The following is an 18,652-nucleotide window of genomic DNA, read 5'->3' as shown; positions in this document are numbered from 1 at the left end:
TTGAGGTCGTGGATAAGTTCGGGGAAGGTATACATACTAGTTAGTATGTTTGGACGGGTCCCGAGGGGTTGCGGTGTGTTTCGGATCACTTTGAGATTGCTAGTTCTTGCTGGTGTCAGGTGTTTATCACGATCACGAGGGAAGGCTCACGTTCGTGAAGAAGAGAGTAGACAGGAGGATTTTGTTCTTCACTTTTGTGAAGAGGTGGTATGTGTTCGCGAAGTAGGGAGTGGTCGGAGTAGATTTGGCCTTCGTGTTCATGAAGTGCTTCTCACATTCGCATAGGAGGATGAGCATATGGCCTTCGCGTTCGCATGGGACATGTTGTGTTTGCAAAGAAGGGCCTTCATGAGACTGAAGTTTGTGTTTCGCAAACGCGAGGTTAAGGTCGCGTTCGCGAAGGGTAATGCTGTCAGAGGTATTTTATGTCCAGAATTCAGTAATGCTCATTTTCACTATTTTGAGTTTTGGAGATCGTGAAGAGACGATTTTGGAGATGGATTTCACCCATATTTTGAGGATAAGTAATTTCTACTTGAATTTAATTATATATCTTGATTCCCCATAGATTTATACACCTTAAACATAGAATTTTAAAGTAAAATTTGGGAATTTTATCTACAACTTAAGGAAATATATTTTAAGATTTTGAACACCAATTTGACCTCGGATTCAGAATATAATCACATATTTGGACTCGTGAGATTATGGGTCAGTGGGCTTTGGTCTTGGACTCGGGTTTTGACCCCGTGAGTCGGGGTTAACTTTTTGAGATTTGATTAAAGAACAAAACTTTATTGTTTGAAGTTGATTTTTATAGCTTTATTTGATCTTATTGAGTATTATTGGGCCAGATTTGAGCCGGTTGGAGATGATTTTTAAAGGAAAAACTTTTTTGAAAGATTCTTTTGGCTTGCAAAAAGTAAGTATCTCGCTTACCTCGACTTGAGGGATTATTTTTCTAAAAATGAAATTATTTGCTATATGTTATATGTTTTGGGAGTGATGTATATGCGAGGTGACGAGTGTATAAGCGGATACTGAGATTATATCATGTCGAGGTTGGATTTTACACTTCTTTATGCTTTGATTGGATATGTGATCTTCTTGACTCTTTATTTGATATATATGACTTTGTGGCACAATTATTCGTGCTTAGAGATTATGTTTTATCTTATGACATCTTATTTGGGCCATGTGAGCTATTTTTGAGATTTGTTGATATACTTGATTCGGCCATAGTGACATGTGATATTATTAACATATTCGCACATGTTATTCTTGTGATATGCCTTAAAATATTATGACTACTTGAACTTCTCTATTCATGTTAAAGATCATGTTTAGTCTTTTGATGCTTAATTAGACGTGAAAGTTATTTGGATTATGATATTTTAGACTTCAATACCACACAAGAGGGGGAGGGGGGATGATTTGTGTGGTACCCAATTTTCGCTTAACTTTATTATAGAAGGACCTGCTCTTCTATGTGTTCCAACTACTACTGTTGCGGAATAATAAATACAAAAAATAAAGAACACAAAGATTTTATGTGGAAAACACCTGGCTCAAAAGGTAAAAAAACCATGACCTACCTTCTAGCAGGATTTTCCCAAACTCTCTACTAAAATCACTGAGCCAAAACTGCATTTACAAAAACTCTTTTGTAAACCTAGGATTAACTCTAATCCCGATGTGGTACACAACCTCAACTGTTGTGACAACTTCAAGTTAACTATAACTTGAAAACTCTAAGTACCTAATACAATTGCTTCTATATAAGCTGAAAGGTACAATGTAAAATCACCTACTACAATTGATCTAGAATAAAATATAGACACTTGGAACTGGTTCTTCTATCTGGTTCAAGTAGCTTCGGGATTGCACGCTTGAATCACACATAAATTACTTGCAAAAACCTTGCTATTTTGCCCTCAATTCACGTTTAACTTTTGCTTATGTGCATTACCTGTAAAATAGAACAATACTAATATTTAAGGAGTTAGCAATTAGAGATTTACTAGGATAAAGATGCTACTCTTCCATGGTGGAAGAGTTCTAGTTGATCTCATACTCTAACTCTATCCTTTTCCTAAACCGTGTTCTCTTTGTGTAAGGAGTCTTTCTCCTTATCCAATATGCAACCTTTTCAATCATGATCAGGAGACACTACTTTTGATAAGTTAGGTTTATCTCCTTCACGTGCATCTCACATGTTTGGGTTGATCACAACTGTGTTTCACAAGATGGACCTGGTTCATGTCTGAGTTCCTTTATCAGTCTTCAAAACTTTACCTTTACTTAGGACAACAGATTATAGATTAGGTGTTGCGACCGTAGTCATACGTTATACCTAGGCGTACATCATGCCTAGAAATCATCTCTTGTACTCATGCATGCATCCCTGTAGGGTTACTTTTCTTCCCATGTGCATTATACATGCTTATCTTTTATTTATATGCATGCAACTCTACATATTATTCTCTTATATGGACTAGGGTTATGATACGTGAGTTGCCAGTGCAGTTTAGATGATTATGACACGAAATTTCTACCGTGTGGTTATTGCGATATTATTAGTAAGCATGGAATGTGAGTCATCCGTGTGATTGGTATGTTAAGGCACGTGAGTTGCCCGTGCGAGCAAATATTATTATTAACATATGAGTTTTCTGTACGATACGTGAGTTATTCGTGCGAGTGATATTATTATTGGCATGTGAATTGTCAGTGCATCACGTGAGTTGTCCGTACAATGCTTGGATTTGAATCTGTCCCTTTGGAGTCAGGTGATCACTTTTTGTACCTTAAGCCCCGAGAGCATAGTATGTGTGCGGTGTGTATGTATAGATGTTGATTTTTCAAAAAGGATTGATTCTTGAGCATGCATTGACATCCTAGACTCGTGCAGAAACATGCATACATATAATTGACATATGTATAGTCATGTATTTTCATATGCATGAGGCTTGTTAGCTAATGGTTGGACACTTGGAGAGTGTCGGGTTTGATGCAATTGTCGAGTTATATACTGACACTTTGTCTCATGCTAGATTCATATAAATATTATTTGGAATTTTTTTAAGAAATTGGATCTTTATCATGCATTGTATATGGCGAAATCGGAGGGTCCAATTTCTCGTCATTAAGGCATTTCATGGGATCATCTCGAGACCTCGAGGCTGCGAGGTTACGATCGAGACTCCTCCCTCGAGGTTCGTCGGCAATCGGTCTTATGATAATGTCAACCACGGCCACGGCCACGGCGGAAACGGGGAGTTCCCAAGGCACGTGGCTAGGACTAACGAAGCATAGAGAGATACTCTAAGACCCGAGTGAGGATGTCATCTAGTTGTCACGTCTCTGTACCTTTGTAGTTAATGTATTTTGTACTATATTGAAATTTTTCCTCCTATATAAAGGGGATCCTTGACACTTTGTAACTCTCTGTTGCCCCAATTGCTCCGCAAGAAATATACAAAAAACATTCTCTTTGCTCTCTCATACACTCTCTTGATATTATTGCTTTCATTTATTATCTTCATATTTGTTCATCATTTATTGCTCATCATTGGCCATAAAGAGCCTTCGTCAATTATTTCATAATTGTTAGCCCTACCCCGATCACCCACGATAGCTCGAGTCCGAGCCCTGGGATCGACCTCGAGGCCCCAAATCGATAGGCTTGAGGCCCCAAATAGCTAACTTAGCGATTTGATTACAACTCTCTCCTTAACTATTTTTTCGCCCCTAAATTTCATATACTTAGCATCAACTGCTTAACAAACTAGCATAAAAATAGATCACGTATTTTTAGAGTCCCATCAACAAATTTAATTGTTATTACCATTTTTAGGTAAATAGTTTGATGCTCACCATGGGGATAAAAATAATAATGATTATTTTGTTGCTGGTTTTACTACATAACGCAAGTTATCTTTCACGCTTTTTCTTGTCCAAGATCTTCGATTTCAGGTCAAAATGTCTAACTCGGCAAATGGATATGAAAATAACAATCTTGAGGACCATGGGGAAAATGGTGTGGCTGTTCCAGGTGTTGTTGTGCCACCACAAAACCCTGGGAATGCACCAGAGCCAATCCCATGGACACGGTCACGCGACGCCCAGCGCATCCACATAAGCTCCCACACTGACAGGAGCGTGCACCAAGGGGATCAACAAGAAGCACAGAAAATCCCAACTAGAGAAGAATGTAAGGTTAGCCTTCATGTTATTTTTGAAATTTTACAGGCACAACAGCTAGCTATTGCTTAGCTGCAAAGTCACCAGAAAACTCCTAGCACGGTATCACCGGGGACAGCTCCCCCAGCCGAATAGGTATCTGAGAGATTGAGCAATAACGGGTCGATAGCCGACCCTGTCATCGTAAAAATGCTCGAGGATCTCACCAAAAAGATCAAATCGGACGAGAAATGATAGAAGCCAACGACAAAAAGGTCGAAACCTACAACTCCAAGGTTGATCAAATCCCGGGCGCACCCTCGGTCCTGAAAGGTGTGGATTCGGAGAAGTTCATATAAAGGCCGCTCCCCGAGGAAGCGACCCCGAAACCCATTCCAAAGAAGTTCGGAATGCTGGAACTCCCAAAGTACAATGGGACCTCAGACCCTAATGAACACATTACTGCCTACACTTGTGCAGTAAAGGGCAACGATATAAAGAAAGACGAGATCGAGTCCGTATTACTGAAAAAGTTTGGGGAAACATTCTCGAAGGGGGCCATGCTGTGGTATCATAACTTAGCTCCTAAATCTATAGACTCATTCACCATGCTAGCAGACTCCTTCATAAAGGCACATGCCGGTGCCATCAAAGTAGCAATGAGGAAATTCGACATTTTCAAGATTAAGCAAAGGGAGAACGAGATGCTGCGAGAATTCATATCTCGCTTTCAAATGGAACGGATAGAGCTACCACCAGTCTACGACGACTGGGTAGTGCAGGCTTTCACTCAAGGTCTGAATGAACGAAGCTCGGTGGCTTCGAAATATTTGAAATAGAATTTGATCGAGTATCCAGCTGTGACCTGGTTGGACGTCCACAACCGGTACCAATCGAAAATCAGGGCCGAAGATGACCAGTTGGGAGCCCCCTCGGGCTTAGTATACCCAAACAGGCTCCTGGCAAAGGAGCCAAAACCAAACAAAGAAAGATATCAGCCATACATCGAAGACAAGAGGAATGCCCCGAGGCGCAACCCACTTCGCAATGATCGAAGGATAGACCAAGGACAGAATCATAGGGAACTCACCAACAGAGCCGGATTCGGTAGGAACACAGGGCAACAGAGGCACCTCGCTTGTCAGAGTAAAACTTCAACGTCGATGTGTCAGACATCGTGTTCGCAATCAATAAAATCAGAGACGCTAGATGACACAAGCCTGTACAATCGGATCCTTCACAAAGGAACTATAATCTAGTATGCGAGTTTCACAACACGCACGGACACAGGACCGAAGCCGGCAACTCCGGGAGGAAATGGTCCGGTTACTCGACAATGGCCATCTTCGGGAATTCCTCAGCGACCGAGCCAAAAACCAGTTTCGAGAAAGGGAAACAACCAAGAAGAACAAAGCAGACGAGCCACAACATGTCATCCACACGATTTTTTGAGACGGCCGCCACTAGCCGGAACACCAAAGCCCTCTCCAGCAGAGGGACTAAGAGATAAATCGGTAAAAAAATAGCAGCCGCGAGATACGCCCTCGACCGTATCCGAATAAAGGGCCGTACCGCGTTCTCCAAACGAATACCAAGGATCAAAAGCGCAATCGCCATTGAGGTATAGCCATCTCCCTTTTTATTTTATATTCCATACTAACCCTCATACAGGCGCCGATCGATGCAGTCAAAGCGCTAACCTAGCCCAAAGACCTTAAGGTTTTAAAACATCTATTGCACTCTTTCCTTCGACCTGGTTTTTATCCTGACAAGGGTTTTACTGGCAAGGTTTTTAATGAGGAAATATCCGTGTTCTACCTGAGGAAGACTCGACGAGTATTCTGGTCTTCTTTTGCAATCAACCCCGAATACTGGAGGGCATCCCCCCAGGGTCCCATTAGTAAAATGATGTATCGGGCCAAATGGTCGAACGAACCGTGCCTATATAGTCGGTCCCCCGATAACGAAACAATTTATACTTGTGTCAAGCAATCAAAGAATACTTTTTGTCAAAGCATTTCATACTCCAAAAGAAACTCAACATTTTCGCAAAAACGATTTCTCTATCAAAGACGTCCCGAACACTCGGAGACTACCATCAACAATTCGATACCCGCATGACCTTAGGGTCAGAACACCAAACTCATAAGCCCTCAACGAGGAAGCAGGAAAATCTCGAAACATCTCCAAGGCCAAAAGTGCCCCGAACACCCGAGAACTGGCGCCGATATCTCCAAAATTGCATGACTTTAGGTTCGGGATCTCCAAAATCGTAAGCCCTCAACGAGGCAATACAAAGTTAGGAAGTAATAGCTCTCGAGTCAAGAAACCCTCGACGACTCGGGGACTGCCGCCAAGCACCATCTCTATCGACTTATCAAAATGCTAGGCTATAAGACCCCGAGCGGGCAGACTCGATCTCGTAAGACCTATATAAGGCAGCAGTTGCATCTGCAAGACCTCAAGCAAGGCATGAACAATACTTGTACCAAGTATCCAAAACTGTAAGACCTCAAAGGCATGAAAAACTTGTAAGACCTTACTAAAGTCATAAACCCGATCTCAAAGTTTCGGCTATATATCGAACTTGTAAAACCCCTATAAAAGCATACCATTGATATAGATGCCGAAACTATCTCATTCGGGATCAAAATGGCTCCGGCCAAACATAAGTGACTCTGGTCACACAGCGGTACCAGCCAAACTAACACGACTCGGGGATGCCCGACCGTCGCTATAAAATCACAGGCCATTACTTCGAATCTACTTCGAAAAGAACCGGTTAAACAGGCTACCCTCGACATAGGCAAAAGAGCTTCGACCATGTCAGCTCCAAATCATAGGCTTCGAGCTACTCATCCTTCGAGCCAAGCCTCCCGAGGTGCTCGAACGTCACCGCAAGTTACTTGAAATTGAGGTTCTTCCCGAACCGATGATGAGTCAGGCAAAAATTACTTCAAAAGTCCTTAACGAGAGGAAAATAAAGCCTATATAAAAGGTCGCATCGACCAAGCGTGTAAGAGCCATTATCGCCAGCCTAATGAGCTTCAAGGCCACACACATAAGAGATCGCATCGACCAAAAGCGTAAGAGCCACTGTCGCCAGCCTAAAATCTGAAAACTTGAGGGTCAAAATGAGCTCGAGTCGTAACCCGATTCGAAGAATGGACCCAAAATAGTTAACTATATATGCCTAAGGGCAAAGCGTAAGAGCCATTGTCACCAGCTTACATTAAAAGGTCACTTCGGCCTAAGGCATAAGAGCCATTGTCGCTAGCTTACTTTAAAAGGTCACTTCGACCCAAAGCGTGAGAGCCATTATCGCCAGCTTACATTAAAAGGTCGCTTCAACCCAAAGCGTGATAGCCATTATCGCCAGCTTACATTAAAAGTTCGCTTCGACCCAAAGAATAAGAGCCACTATCACCAGCTTACATTAAAAGGCCACTTCGGCCCAAGGCGTAAGAGCCATTATCGCCAGCCCACGCAAACGTAAAATCCTGAGGGTCAAATGAGCTCGAGCTGAAACCATACTCGGAGACTAAACCCAAAACGGTTGAACAAAATCATAAGAGCTCAAACGCCAGCTTATATTAAAGGTCGTATCGAACAAGCGCGTAAAAGACCCCTGGGCCAGCCTAATGAGCCCCAGGGCCGTATCATCGAATCTAGAGACTCCTACTAACTCAAGAGATCGGATTGATCTGGCTAAAATCTTGGCAAACAGAAACCCAGAAGATACAAAACTGTGAGGTTCCCCTCTTATACATACAGGTAATAGAATACAAGCTCTGTTTATAACATAATATGAAAGATATATAAACAAGAACAAGAAAAAAGCAAACGTCCCCCTTGGGGAATATGACCCGATGGCCTCGTCCTCACCATCTTCGGCATCAGACAGAAGGAACTTGGCATCATACTCCTCCACCTTGTCTTGCTCGATCTCCTACGAAAGATCGAAACCCCTGGCATGAACTTCCTCGAGAGTTTCCCTGCGAGATTTGCACTTTACGTACTCTTTACTACTGCTCGCTCGACCAAGAGTTCTCCTTAGCTCAACTTTAGCAGTGGCAGCATTCTTCAAATAAGCCGTCGCTCTCTGATCAGCCCTAGTGCTACTCATCACAGCCTCGGCCCGAGCATTCATCACCTCGGCCTTCGTCTTTGAAAGCTCAGACTCGAGCCTTGCGATCATGTTCGCTCGCGCAGAATCACTCGCACGAGCAGTCCGAATTTGCATCTCCAGGGTGGAAACTTTAGCCAAAACACTCTCCTTGGCCGCAACTTGGGCATCTACATGGGCTTGCAGCTCGTCGAACTCACGTTTTGCCCTGCCAACTTCGCCCCAAAGCCGCTCCAGCTCCTCCATTTTGCTCTCCAACTGAAATATCAAAACGTTAACCTCCGAAAATGAAAGAAGAAGCATACGTCAACATGAAACACAAGATACCTATCTCTCAAGGCAGCTCTCGTGATTTCGTCTTCGACCCGCCTCGCACCACAGGGATACCAGCTCACTTTCTTTTTTCTTACAAAAAAGCTTAAGGGATTTCTCCCTATCCACAGTTCTCCGCAACCGAGCCTCATATCGAAGTAGCTCGAATTTGAGCCTGTCGAAGGCCTGCGAAAGAAAATTCAATAAGAAAAGAAAAGTGTGAGGCCAGAATAGTCCCATGCCGGCTACCAAACTTACCATAAAGCCGAGCCACTAGCCTCACCAAAAGCCGAGCCAATGTCCGATGGCTTAGTATCCCCCGAAGCGCCATCAGCAGAAACGGGGAATGTTCTTTCGAGAACGGAGGTCCCCGAAACCGAATGATCGGTCAGATCACCTCTCTTGATTCGCTGAGAAGGACTCGCCCCGCTATAAGCCTCCTCGCACCCCGAAGATTTTTTTCGTTTATTATCGACCCTCGACACCGAGTTCGGCAGTCTCTTCTCCTCTCCTAGAGAGAACGGTCTCATTTCAGAAAAATCTCCGGTACCTGCAGCGGCTAAGTTAGTACGTTGAAAAAAAACACCATTTTGGGGAAACAAGTTACGAGGCACCTATTATGATCCTTTGCCTCGCACATCCCTTTGGATAGGTCTCGCCACCTGCGCCTATCATAAGTCGAGTAGGCTGCTAGCTTACGAGACCACTCGGCCAAATCAGGGACCTCGTTCGGCAACCAAGGAATCACTATAAAAACGAAATAGAAAAATGTCATTACGGAGCGCGCCTCTAGTCAAAATGATGAAAAAACAGGTGTGACACTTACGTGTGAAGTTCCATTTCTCAAGAAAGGGCAGAAACTCTCCAGGAATGATATCGATCGTTCGAACTCGAACTAATCGATTCATCCATCCACGGTCCTCATCCTCTACGCTGTTAACGATAGAAGCCCAGGTGGATCGATGCTGCAGAACAATCAAACCTCGATAGTGCAGTGGCCGATATAACCTCACGGGATGACTGAGGGTAAAATCAATCCCGGCCTTGTCGGCAAAATACCTTATCATTTGCACTATCTTCCAAAGGAATGGGTGAGCATGTGCCAAGGTAACCCGATATCTCCAATAGAACTCAAGCACGACCCAGTCGGGGGGACTCGATGTGAAAGTATGCGTGTACACACTCAAAAACCCCTCGACATAGGTCATGATGCTCTCCTCAGAGGAAGGCACTTGCAATACCACGCCTTCCCCCCATTCACAATCTTTTCTGATCATCTCAAGGTTTTCCTCTCCCACTGATGAGATAAACCTCAACGCATGCTCCCGATGTCTTGGAACAACAGGGGGTCTCCCCAACATAATGTCTTTTCTCGAGGAAAGGCACCTCGAGGCCCGTTCACTAGGCACCGGCAATGTACCAATGACCGAATACGGAACATAAGCAGAACTCCCCTCTCTTTGGTGGGCAGAGGTCGACGTATTAGTCATGGCTATGAAAAATGGGAAGGGGGAGATATGAATTTGAGCAAATATTTTGAGATGGAACAACGGGAGAACTAGCACAAAGCGCCAGGTCCTGCGGTGACTCAAAGGAGCAAAATCTCCACTTGAGAGGCAAATGAATGAATATATAGGGGCAAGGCAGCGGTTGCTCGCTTACCCAGAGGGCCAATTAATTCTGGCCGCGTTAACATCACCTTTTTTCTAGGGAAATGTACTAACAAGACCACCTCGGGGTCCCTTCACCAGATTGCTCGAATGCTACTATCCCACGAAATTCGAGAAGTAGTGAGGCCTCAAGGACTCCTCGCTATCACTAGCACTGACCCTAAAGAAGCTGCCGATCTAACTTCGGGACAGGACCCGATTTAGGGGTCCCAGCCGCTCCAAATACGTTTTCAAAGAGCTAACGCCTAGAGTCTAAGGTTAACCCTGCTCGGGAAGCGAGGTAAAAAGAATGAAAAGACAGATAGAAGAAAAACCCTTTCTTTTCATTACCAAAAAATATATGTATTTACAAGGGACGTCTTTACAAGACTCACTCCCCCGGGGGTACATGCATACACAGGAAGGGGGGACAAAAGCAACACAAGGCCTACTCTTCATCACCACTGTCCCCCGAACCATATCCGGGATCCTCGTCAGGCACGATCAAAAGCGCCAACTTTCTCTCCAGCTCCCGGGCCTCCTCAATTCCAACTAACAGATCGATGCCTACGGCCTCGATCTCTTCCAATATTTTTCTCCTCGCCTACGCCCTAGCATGTTTGATGGCCCGAGCTAGTTTCTTCTCGGCCTTTATCGATACGTCACGGGCTATTTGATGCGCTGTGGTTGCGTCCTTCAGGTAAGTAGCTACATTTCTTTTGATCTCGGACTTGGCCGCAACCAGCACATCTATCTCCTTTCGGGCATCCTTGAGAAGATCAGGGGTCGATGCCAACTCTGAGGTCACCACCTCATTTTATTTCCTCAGACCGAGGACCTCCACATTTAGCCGCCCGATCTGTGAGTCATTTTGCTTGACCTACAAAAAGAAAAGTAAATCAGTCAGTATCGAACTATGGGAGCAAGGGAAAGACTCATGCGTAATAAAATACCTGCTCGACAAAGGCATCTTTTTCTCAGAGTGCTCCCTCCAAAGTAGCCCGGAGCTCACCTGACTCTTTTTCCTTCTGGGCAAAACGAGCCTCTGACTCTCGCAGTATTGAGGACAGCTTCTCAAGCTCCTTCTCACGGCACGAAAGCTCCCCGTTAAGCCTGAAGAGGGCATGATCATACATCTCTTTGCACTACAGCAAAACCGAAGAGTTAAAAGAATGAAGAAAGATGTCCGAGGCTAAAATAAATATACTTAAAGCAGCTATCACTTGCTGCATGAACCTCTCGGCCGCCTTGACAAAACTGGGAGTGTCAAGATCGACGTTCCCGCTAACGTCGCCAAGAATATCGCCAAGCGTGCCTCCTCCCTTGAGAGGATCCCCGGCTTTGGCGGCATTCGTATCTTGAGCATCCCTTAGCTCCCCTAACGAAAAATAGGAGCCGAAAATGAAATCACCTATATCACCAATGTCCCCGAGGTGCAATTCCTGCTCTTGAAAAGCTCCAAGTCCCTACCCTTCAGGGCCAGTGACAACGGTCCCCCCCAATGGAAACTACGCCGAACTCGGTCATGGGATCTGAGGCCACTAACACCCTCCTCGCGGATCTCTGATCTACGGGGCCGACCTGAGTCAGCCGTCCCCGATTCTGCAGCTTTCGGTTGGGGTATTTGCGGGGCTTTCACATCCGGCCTCAGCCTCTCCTCCAAGTGGTACCCGCTCTCATCATCATTTTCGTCATCAGTACCAAGGTTTGCCTCGAAAGCAGAAGCTGAGGTCCCAATGGCGGTTTTAGGCCTGTGCGGCTTGGGTTTCTTTGTCACAGAAGGGTCGGCAACCTCCTTGCCTTTCCTTTTATTTCCCTTGGCAGGCTTCGAAACCTCCATCTCGCCTCTAGGGGTGGTCTCATCAGCACATTCTCACCGAGGCCTACACGAGCATAGCGGCCACAACTTGTCAGCACAAGAAGGTACAAGAAAAAACATAGGGTTGCGAAAGAAACTTTACCATGATTTTTGGCCACCCATCGTGTCTTGTCCAGGTCGGTCCAAGATCGGGTAAGATACGGGAACTTTTTGTCTAACCGCTCAATCCACCCCGGTAGATCCGAGACCGCTTCAGGGTACCAAGCGGCAGCTGTAGAAAATAAAAAGAGGTTATCTTTTTGGAAGAAGGGAAAGAAGATCTTAAAACATGTTTGAAGGAAAAAATGCTTACGCTGCATGTTCCATCTCTCTGGGAAAGGTGTCTTCCCGGCTAGAATGATGTCTGAGGTTCTAACCCGAACGAACCTACTCATCCATCCTCGATCTTTTTCCTCGTCGGTGCTCGAGAAAAATGATTTCTTGGATCGAGGACGAAGCCTAATCAAGCCTCGATAGAACCAGGGGTTGTACATCCTGATCAAATGATTCAGAGTAAAGGTCTCGTACCCAACCTTATTAGTGAAATAACGGAGCATCAGGACTATCCTCCAAAAAAAGGGATAGATTTGACTGAGTGTCACTTGATATTTGTCTCAGAAGTCGAGGATGACCGGATCTATCTCCGGGGGAGGCGATCCAGAAGACTCAGTCGGACTCAAAGTAAAGGGATAAGTATATACGTAGAGGAAACCATCTTTGTAATCCGTTATGTTCTCATTAGGGCCGGGAATCTCCACCTCCGCTGCCTTCTTCAATCGGCAGTCCTTTTTACCGTCCCCGCATTGGTCACGACACTGACGTACTGGGACACGTGTTCGCATTGGCCCGGTGTAGCAGGGGGTTTATCGGTCGTATAATCTTTAGACATGTCAAGATCGGGGGGGGGGGAGAGTACATTGTCCCAGAGTGGGTATCACTTTTGTTTTTTCCTTAAACGACCAAGATGAAGAGGTGACTTCGTTCCGCCGAGGAACCGTCCTAGATATTCTGGCCATTGCGACGGTAAAATTTTCTCTAAGAAAGTGAAAAGAAAGAATGTAAAAGGAGATGGGTTTGGATTCGTGAATTTGAAGATGTTGAGAAAATAAGAATTATCAAAAGGTTGGTATATTTATAGGAACCACATGGGCAGCGGAAGGGACGAGCCAATAGTAGTTTGTGAGTCTCTCGATAGTCGCATTTGACGGTGACCCTTGCACGGTTTTTTGGGACATGACATTTAATGCTCTGATAGGCTGATGTCACGGTAATGATGTCCTCGGAACAGAGGCTCAAAAACATTTCACATCACTTCATTCTAGGAAACGCGGAGACTATCTGTATATAGCGAAATCGAAGGGTCCAATTTCTCATCATTAAGACATTTCATGGGATCATCTCGAGACCTCGAGGCTGCAAGGTTATGATCGATACTCCTCCCTCGAGGTTCGTCGGCACTCGGTCTTGTGATAATGTCAACCACGGCCACGGCGGAAATAGGGAGTTCCCAAGGCACGTGGCTAGGACTGACGAAGCCTAGAGAGCTACTCTAAGACCCGAGTCAGGGTGTCATCTAGTTGTCACGTCTCCGTACCTTTGTAGTTAATATATTTTGTACTATGTTGAAATTTTTCCTCCTATATAAAGGGGATCCTTGACACTTTGTAACTCTCTGTTGCCCCAATTGCTCCGCAAGAAATATACAAAAAATATTCTCTTTGCTCTTTCATACACTCTCTTGATATTATTGCTTTCATTTATTATCTTCATATTTGTTCATCATTTATTGCTCATCATTGGCCATAAAGAGCCTTCGTCAATTATTTCATAACTGTTAGACCTACCCCGATCACCTATGATAGCTCGAGTCCGAGCCCTGGGATCGACCTCGAGGCCCCAAATCGATAGGCTCGAGGCCCCGAATAGCTGACTTAGCGGTTTGATTACAGCTCTCTCCTTAACTATATTTCGCCCCTAAATTTCATATACTTAGCATCAACTGCTTAACAAACTAGCATAAAAATAGATCACCTATTTTTAGAGTCCCATCAACAAATTTAATTATTATTACCATTTTTACGGTAAACATAGTCCCTTTTAAGATCATGTGTGAGTACTTGAATTAGATCTAGTTGGTGCAAATTGTATTGATATGCTAATTTGGTGCATGTGGACATGCTTGATTTGGTTATTTAAAAAGCATGTGATAAATGGCCAAAATTTTATAATTTTAGTATGTTTTCATCTCATTTGTTGTATAGCCACGGGACATGTTTTTTGAAGTAAAACGTGTTTCTTGCATGTAAGAGTAAGTTCGGATGATAAGTGATTAAAAGATATCAATTTATTGCAAGAAAAAAAAGAACTGGAAGCTCGTCTATTCTCGCATATGGCATGAAAACGGACGCAAAACATGTGGAATGCACAAAATAATGAAATGAAGTGAAGGCACGGATCGCTTCGCGAAATGAAAATTTTTCAAAAGTTGAGTCCGCGTCTATGGTCGCACTCTACGCGAAAGTTGATGCAAATTCAAGCTTTTCTATCCGAGATTGGATTGATTTGTTCCATCTATTAAAAAATCTAATTGATAAATACATCATAAAACGTCCTTTTGAAGGGGGAGACACTACTTTAAGGTTAGACAACACCTTTGGAGGCAAGAATATGCTAGGAGCATCCCTTTCTTCTTCATATTTTCCATTGTTGGTTATGATTTTAGTATTGTATTTCCATATACTATTATGATTAGCTAATTTATTTTCTAAAGTTTTGATGGAACCTTTTGGTGGATAAATTCTTATTATATTTTAGCCTTTGAATTTCTCTATTTGTTCAACTAGGTGTTTATTGTTGTTGATTGAATGACCATAAATTGACTTTGCCTGTTTATTATGTATTGCTTGGGAAATGATATATATTTAGATGGTTGTTAAACAACTTCACTCCTATCGTATATGAATAATCAATATGGTGGGATTGAAGGTGGATTTAGGAATAACAAAGCCTTGACGCGGTCATGGTGAGCGGTGAGATAGTGCCAGCTAGAATAGTTTAGAAGAATATATCCAGTAAATTGTTGCAATTGCTCGGGAGAGAATTACGATACAAGAAGTGCTCACTATCAGTAGAGAATCTAGGCGAAATTATAGGAGACGTAGGAAGAAGGATTCCGACAATTAGAAAAATCATAACTCTAGGCCTTCTTAACTCCAACCCTTAGTCTCTTTAGTTGATAAATTTCTACTGCTTTCTAGTATTTTGTTAGTTAATTAATTTAAAATAAAATTATAATCTTTATAATTAGAAAATTATTTAGACTTGTATTTCTTAGCGATACTGAACAACTGTAACTGACTCTAAGTTCTCTGTGGGATTCGACCCGGACTCTTAGATCGGATTATATTGTAGCGATCGCTTATCCTTTTTAGGAATAGAGTTGGGCATGATCAAATTTTGGCACCATTGCCAGAGAATTAACAGTGTAGTTGTTGCTATAAATATTGTGAGGGTTCAAGTTTGAATATTTATGTTGTTTTATTTTATTTTATTTGTGATTTGAGAAATGTGGCATCTTGGAATTATGAGGATTCAAGTATTGGTAGTTCTACTTTTGATCTTTCTTATGCATATTGTGAAAGAAACCACAAAATTATCAAAATATTTCCAGAAATGAGTTATGTATACCAACTCAATCTTATGTGTGGAATATGTGTGATGTGTGTGGTGGTCAAGATGGTCACTTTTATGGTTATGCTTATATTTCTTATCCTCCCCAAAAATCCTTATTATGATGGTTCTACTTTTTCTTATGAAGTTAATAGGAACAAAGAACCAGGGGATGCGGACCTGAAGGAGATAAATGATATGTTAAACTGCCTCATGGAACTAATTGCAGATACAAAGGCAAGAGGCAACTATTCACAACTTAGAGGCTCAAGTGAGTCAATTGATGAAAGTTTTTAATATTCAACAAGCTAATATTGTGGATAGTAGCCGAGAACAGTATGATTAGAATCAACAGTTGACACACTGATGGAGGAGTTAAAGAAGTAATACTAGAGTCAGGCAAGGAAATTGGGGATACAAATTTGGTTGACTCTAGTGTCATTGGTGTTGGGGATGTCGAAAATCCTGAAGTTTATATATTTGAGCGCATTGTTCCTTACTCCAAGAATTTTTTTCACATTGTATTTGGATGATTATATGGAAATAGAGTCATCCGAGCCAATTGAAGAGTCAAGGAATAAGGAACAAGGTGCCTACATTATGGAATTTTCGTGTAAGAAAGACAGGATTAGATACCTCATCTAAAGGCCAAGAAGTGGAGAATACCACATTGGTTGCTTGGCCAGTTAGATTTATTTCACTGCCCGTTTAATTCATAAGCTCGAGGTAGAGACAAAAAGTGATTCACTTCATGCCACGACATTAAATCAAACGCTTGTTGGGAGGCAACCTAATTTTACCGCTTTTATTTATTTGTAGTTCTTTATTATTTATTTTAATGTGTTATTTTTGTAGTACTATTTTGATTTTGTAGGAGTAGGAATATGAAATGTAAAACCATTGGAAGGATGCAAAAGCAAGCAAAGTAGTTGTAACTAAGTGAGGGGTGCCCACTCAAAGGACCAAGGATGGGAGAAGTCTGAGTATCATATGAGTTGTTAATACTTCGGCCTTTGGCCTACTAGGGAGTTTCTTTTACCCTTTTATATTTATGGTGTATATTAGGGACAAGGTATACTGTGCATAGTGGGATCTTAGTGCATTGGGATGCCCTGCCACATTGGGGATATCTGAAGCATGGGGTGGAAAGGTTCTCTGAATAATTTTGTGCTCTTTTAATTTAGCTAGTTTAATTAAAAAATGAATTGAAAAATAATAATTAGGTAGAAATAACTCCTCTTGGTTTTTCTTATGACCACTGTTCTTTTTCAAGGGATGACTCTTTGAATTGGGTAATAATTATTTTTTAGGTAGAATTTTCAAAAAGTTTTGAACTTCCCGATGATGGACTTTTTAGACAGTTTGTTAAAGGTTTAAAGTCTAAAGAAAAATAAAAAAAAGATTTTTTTTCCCTTTTTGAACTGATAATGGAATGGGAAGAACTTGAGTGTCTATATTGCTAATATGGTTTATATTGGGGCTTAAGTCTAGAGCATTTGAACTCAGTACTTTCTCTATAATTTCTGTGATTACATGCCTTGAGAGCATATGTGGCTTTCTTTTAACACTTAGTCTCATCTATTGACTCATGTTATTACATCCTATGTATTTGGATTATTTGATGACTGTGCTAGTTGCTTTAACCTGAAAGTCGGGTCTGAGCCATCCTGAGTGAGTTATGTATATTGTATGAGGTGAAATTTTAGTTGTACTCTGTGTCATCCCTTGTTAGTCTAGAACTTGTCATGTATGTGAGTCGAAGCAAAATGATTAAGTGTAAGTTTAGGAAGTGATACATGTATTTCTTTGATTGAGCATTTAGCCTATTTGTTTACCAGTGCTAATATTATCCATAGTCATCATTTTGAGCTTGTAGACTTTTTCTTTGGCACTCATATTACTAGCCAATCCCCTTTGTTCTTAATTAAATCTTATTAAATCTTTACCTCCAATAGAATAGCAAGGGAAGAGATTGAGTAGCTTTTAAGTGGAACCATAGAAAAGCCAAAATATATACGTATGTATTATGAAGGTCACTAGCGAGAAATACCAACTTCTAGAGGGCATTGAAAAGATTTTTTTTTAAAAAAGATACAAGAATGCCATAAAAAAATACCCCTCCAATTCACTGATATGTGCTAGTGATTGTGTAGATGTGCTTAAAGTTAATGAGCTATGTTATGTACGGTGTTGAGTGATCATGAAGAGGATGTGCTTAAAAGTTAGAAGTGTAATGTACTAAAAGTGGTTTGGAAGGTTATCACTATTATCCGTATCTATCCTCCTATCCCTTATCCTACATTACTACCCATAAAGACCTAATTTATCCTAGACTTTTCGAGCTTAAATTAGCTGAGTCTTACACTACTTGCAAGCATATGGTACGAACTTAGCTGGCATATGAGTTTTCTTGTGAGAATGAGTGAATTCTTTCGTAAGATACTTGAACTTATATTTGAGTGTGGAGAATAATTATTCTCGTTGGTTTGTTGGTGAGGGCACATGATTTGCAAAGGATTAGTCGTGTCCTTGATTTTTAAGTTGGCACAAGAAGCAAGTCATAGTATGGAATCAATTGAAGTCAATTTTTGAGGTTAGGAAGTTAGAAAGAGTCACACAACTATTTTAATTAATCTTGGCATGACGTAAACTTGAGGAAAAGTGTGAATAGTACTTATGCTAAGTTCTAAGAATTGGTATAAATCATTATCACTGGTGTGATGCTTGAGTAGGATTAAAAATTTATTTCTTGCCGAAGTGCTTACTCTTAAAGTTGCTCGTGGACGAGCAATATTTAAGTACGGGTGGTGATAAATGACCAAAAGTGCATATTTTTAAGTGTGTTTGCATATCATT

Source organism: Nicotiana tabacum, chromosome 6 (genome assembly GCF_000715075.1).
Source record: "Nicotiana tabacum cultivar K326 chromosome 6, ASM71507v2, whole genome shotgun sequence".
Lineage (NCBI taxonomy): Eukaryota > Viridiplantae > Streptophyta > Magnoliopsida > Solanales > Solanaceae > Nicotiana > Nicotiana tabacum.
This window is presented reverse-complemented; position numbering follows the sequence as displayed.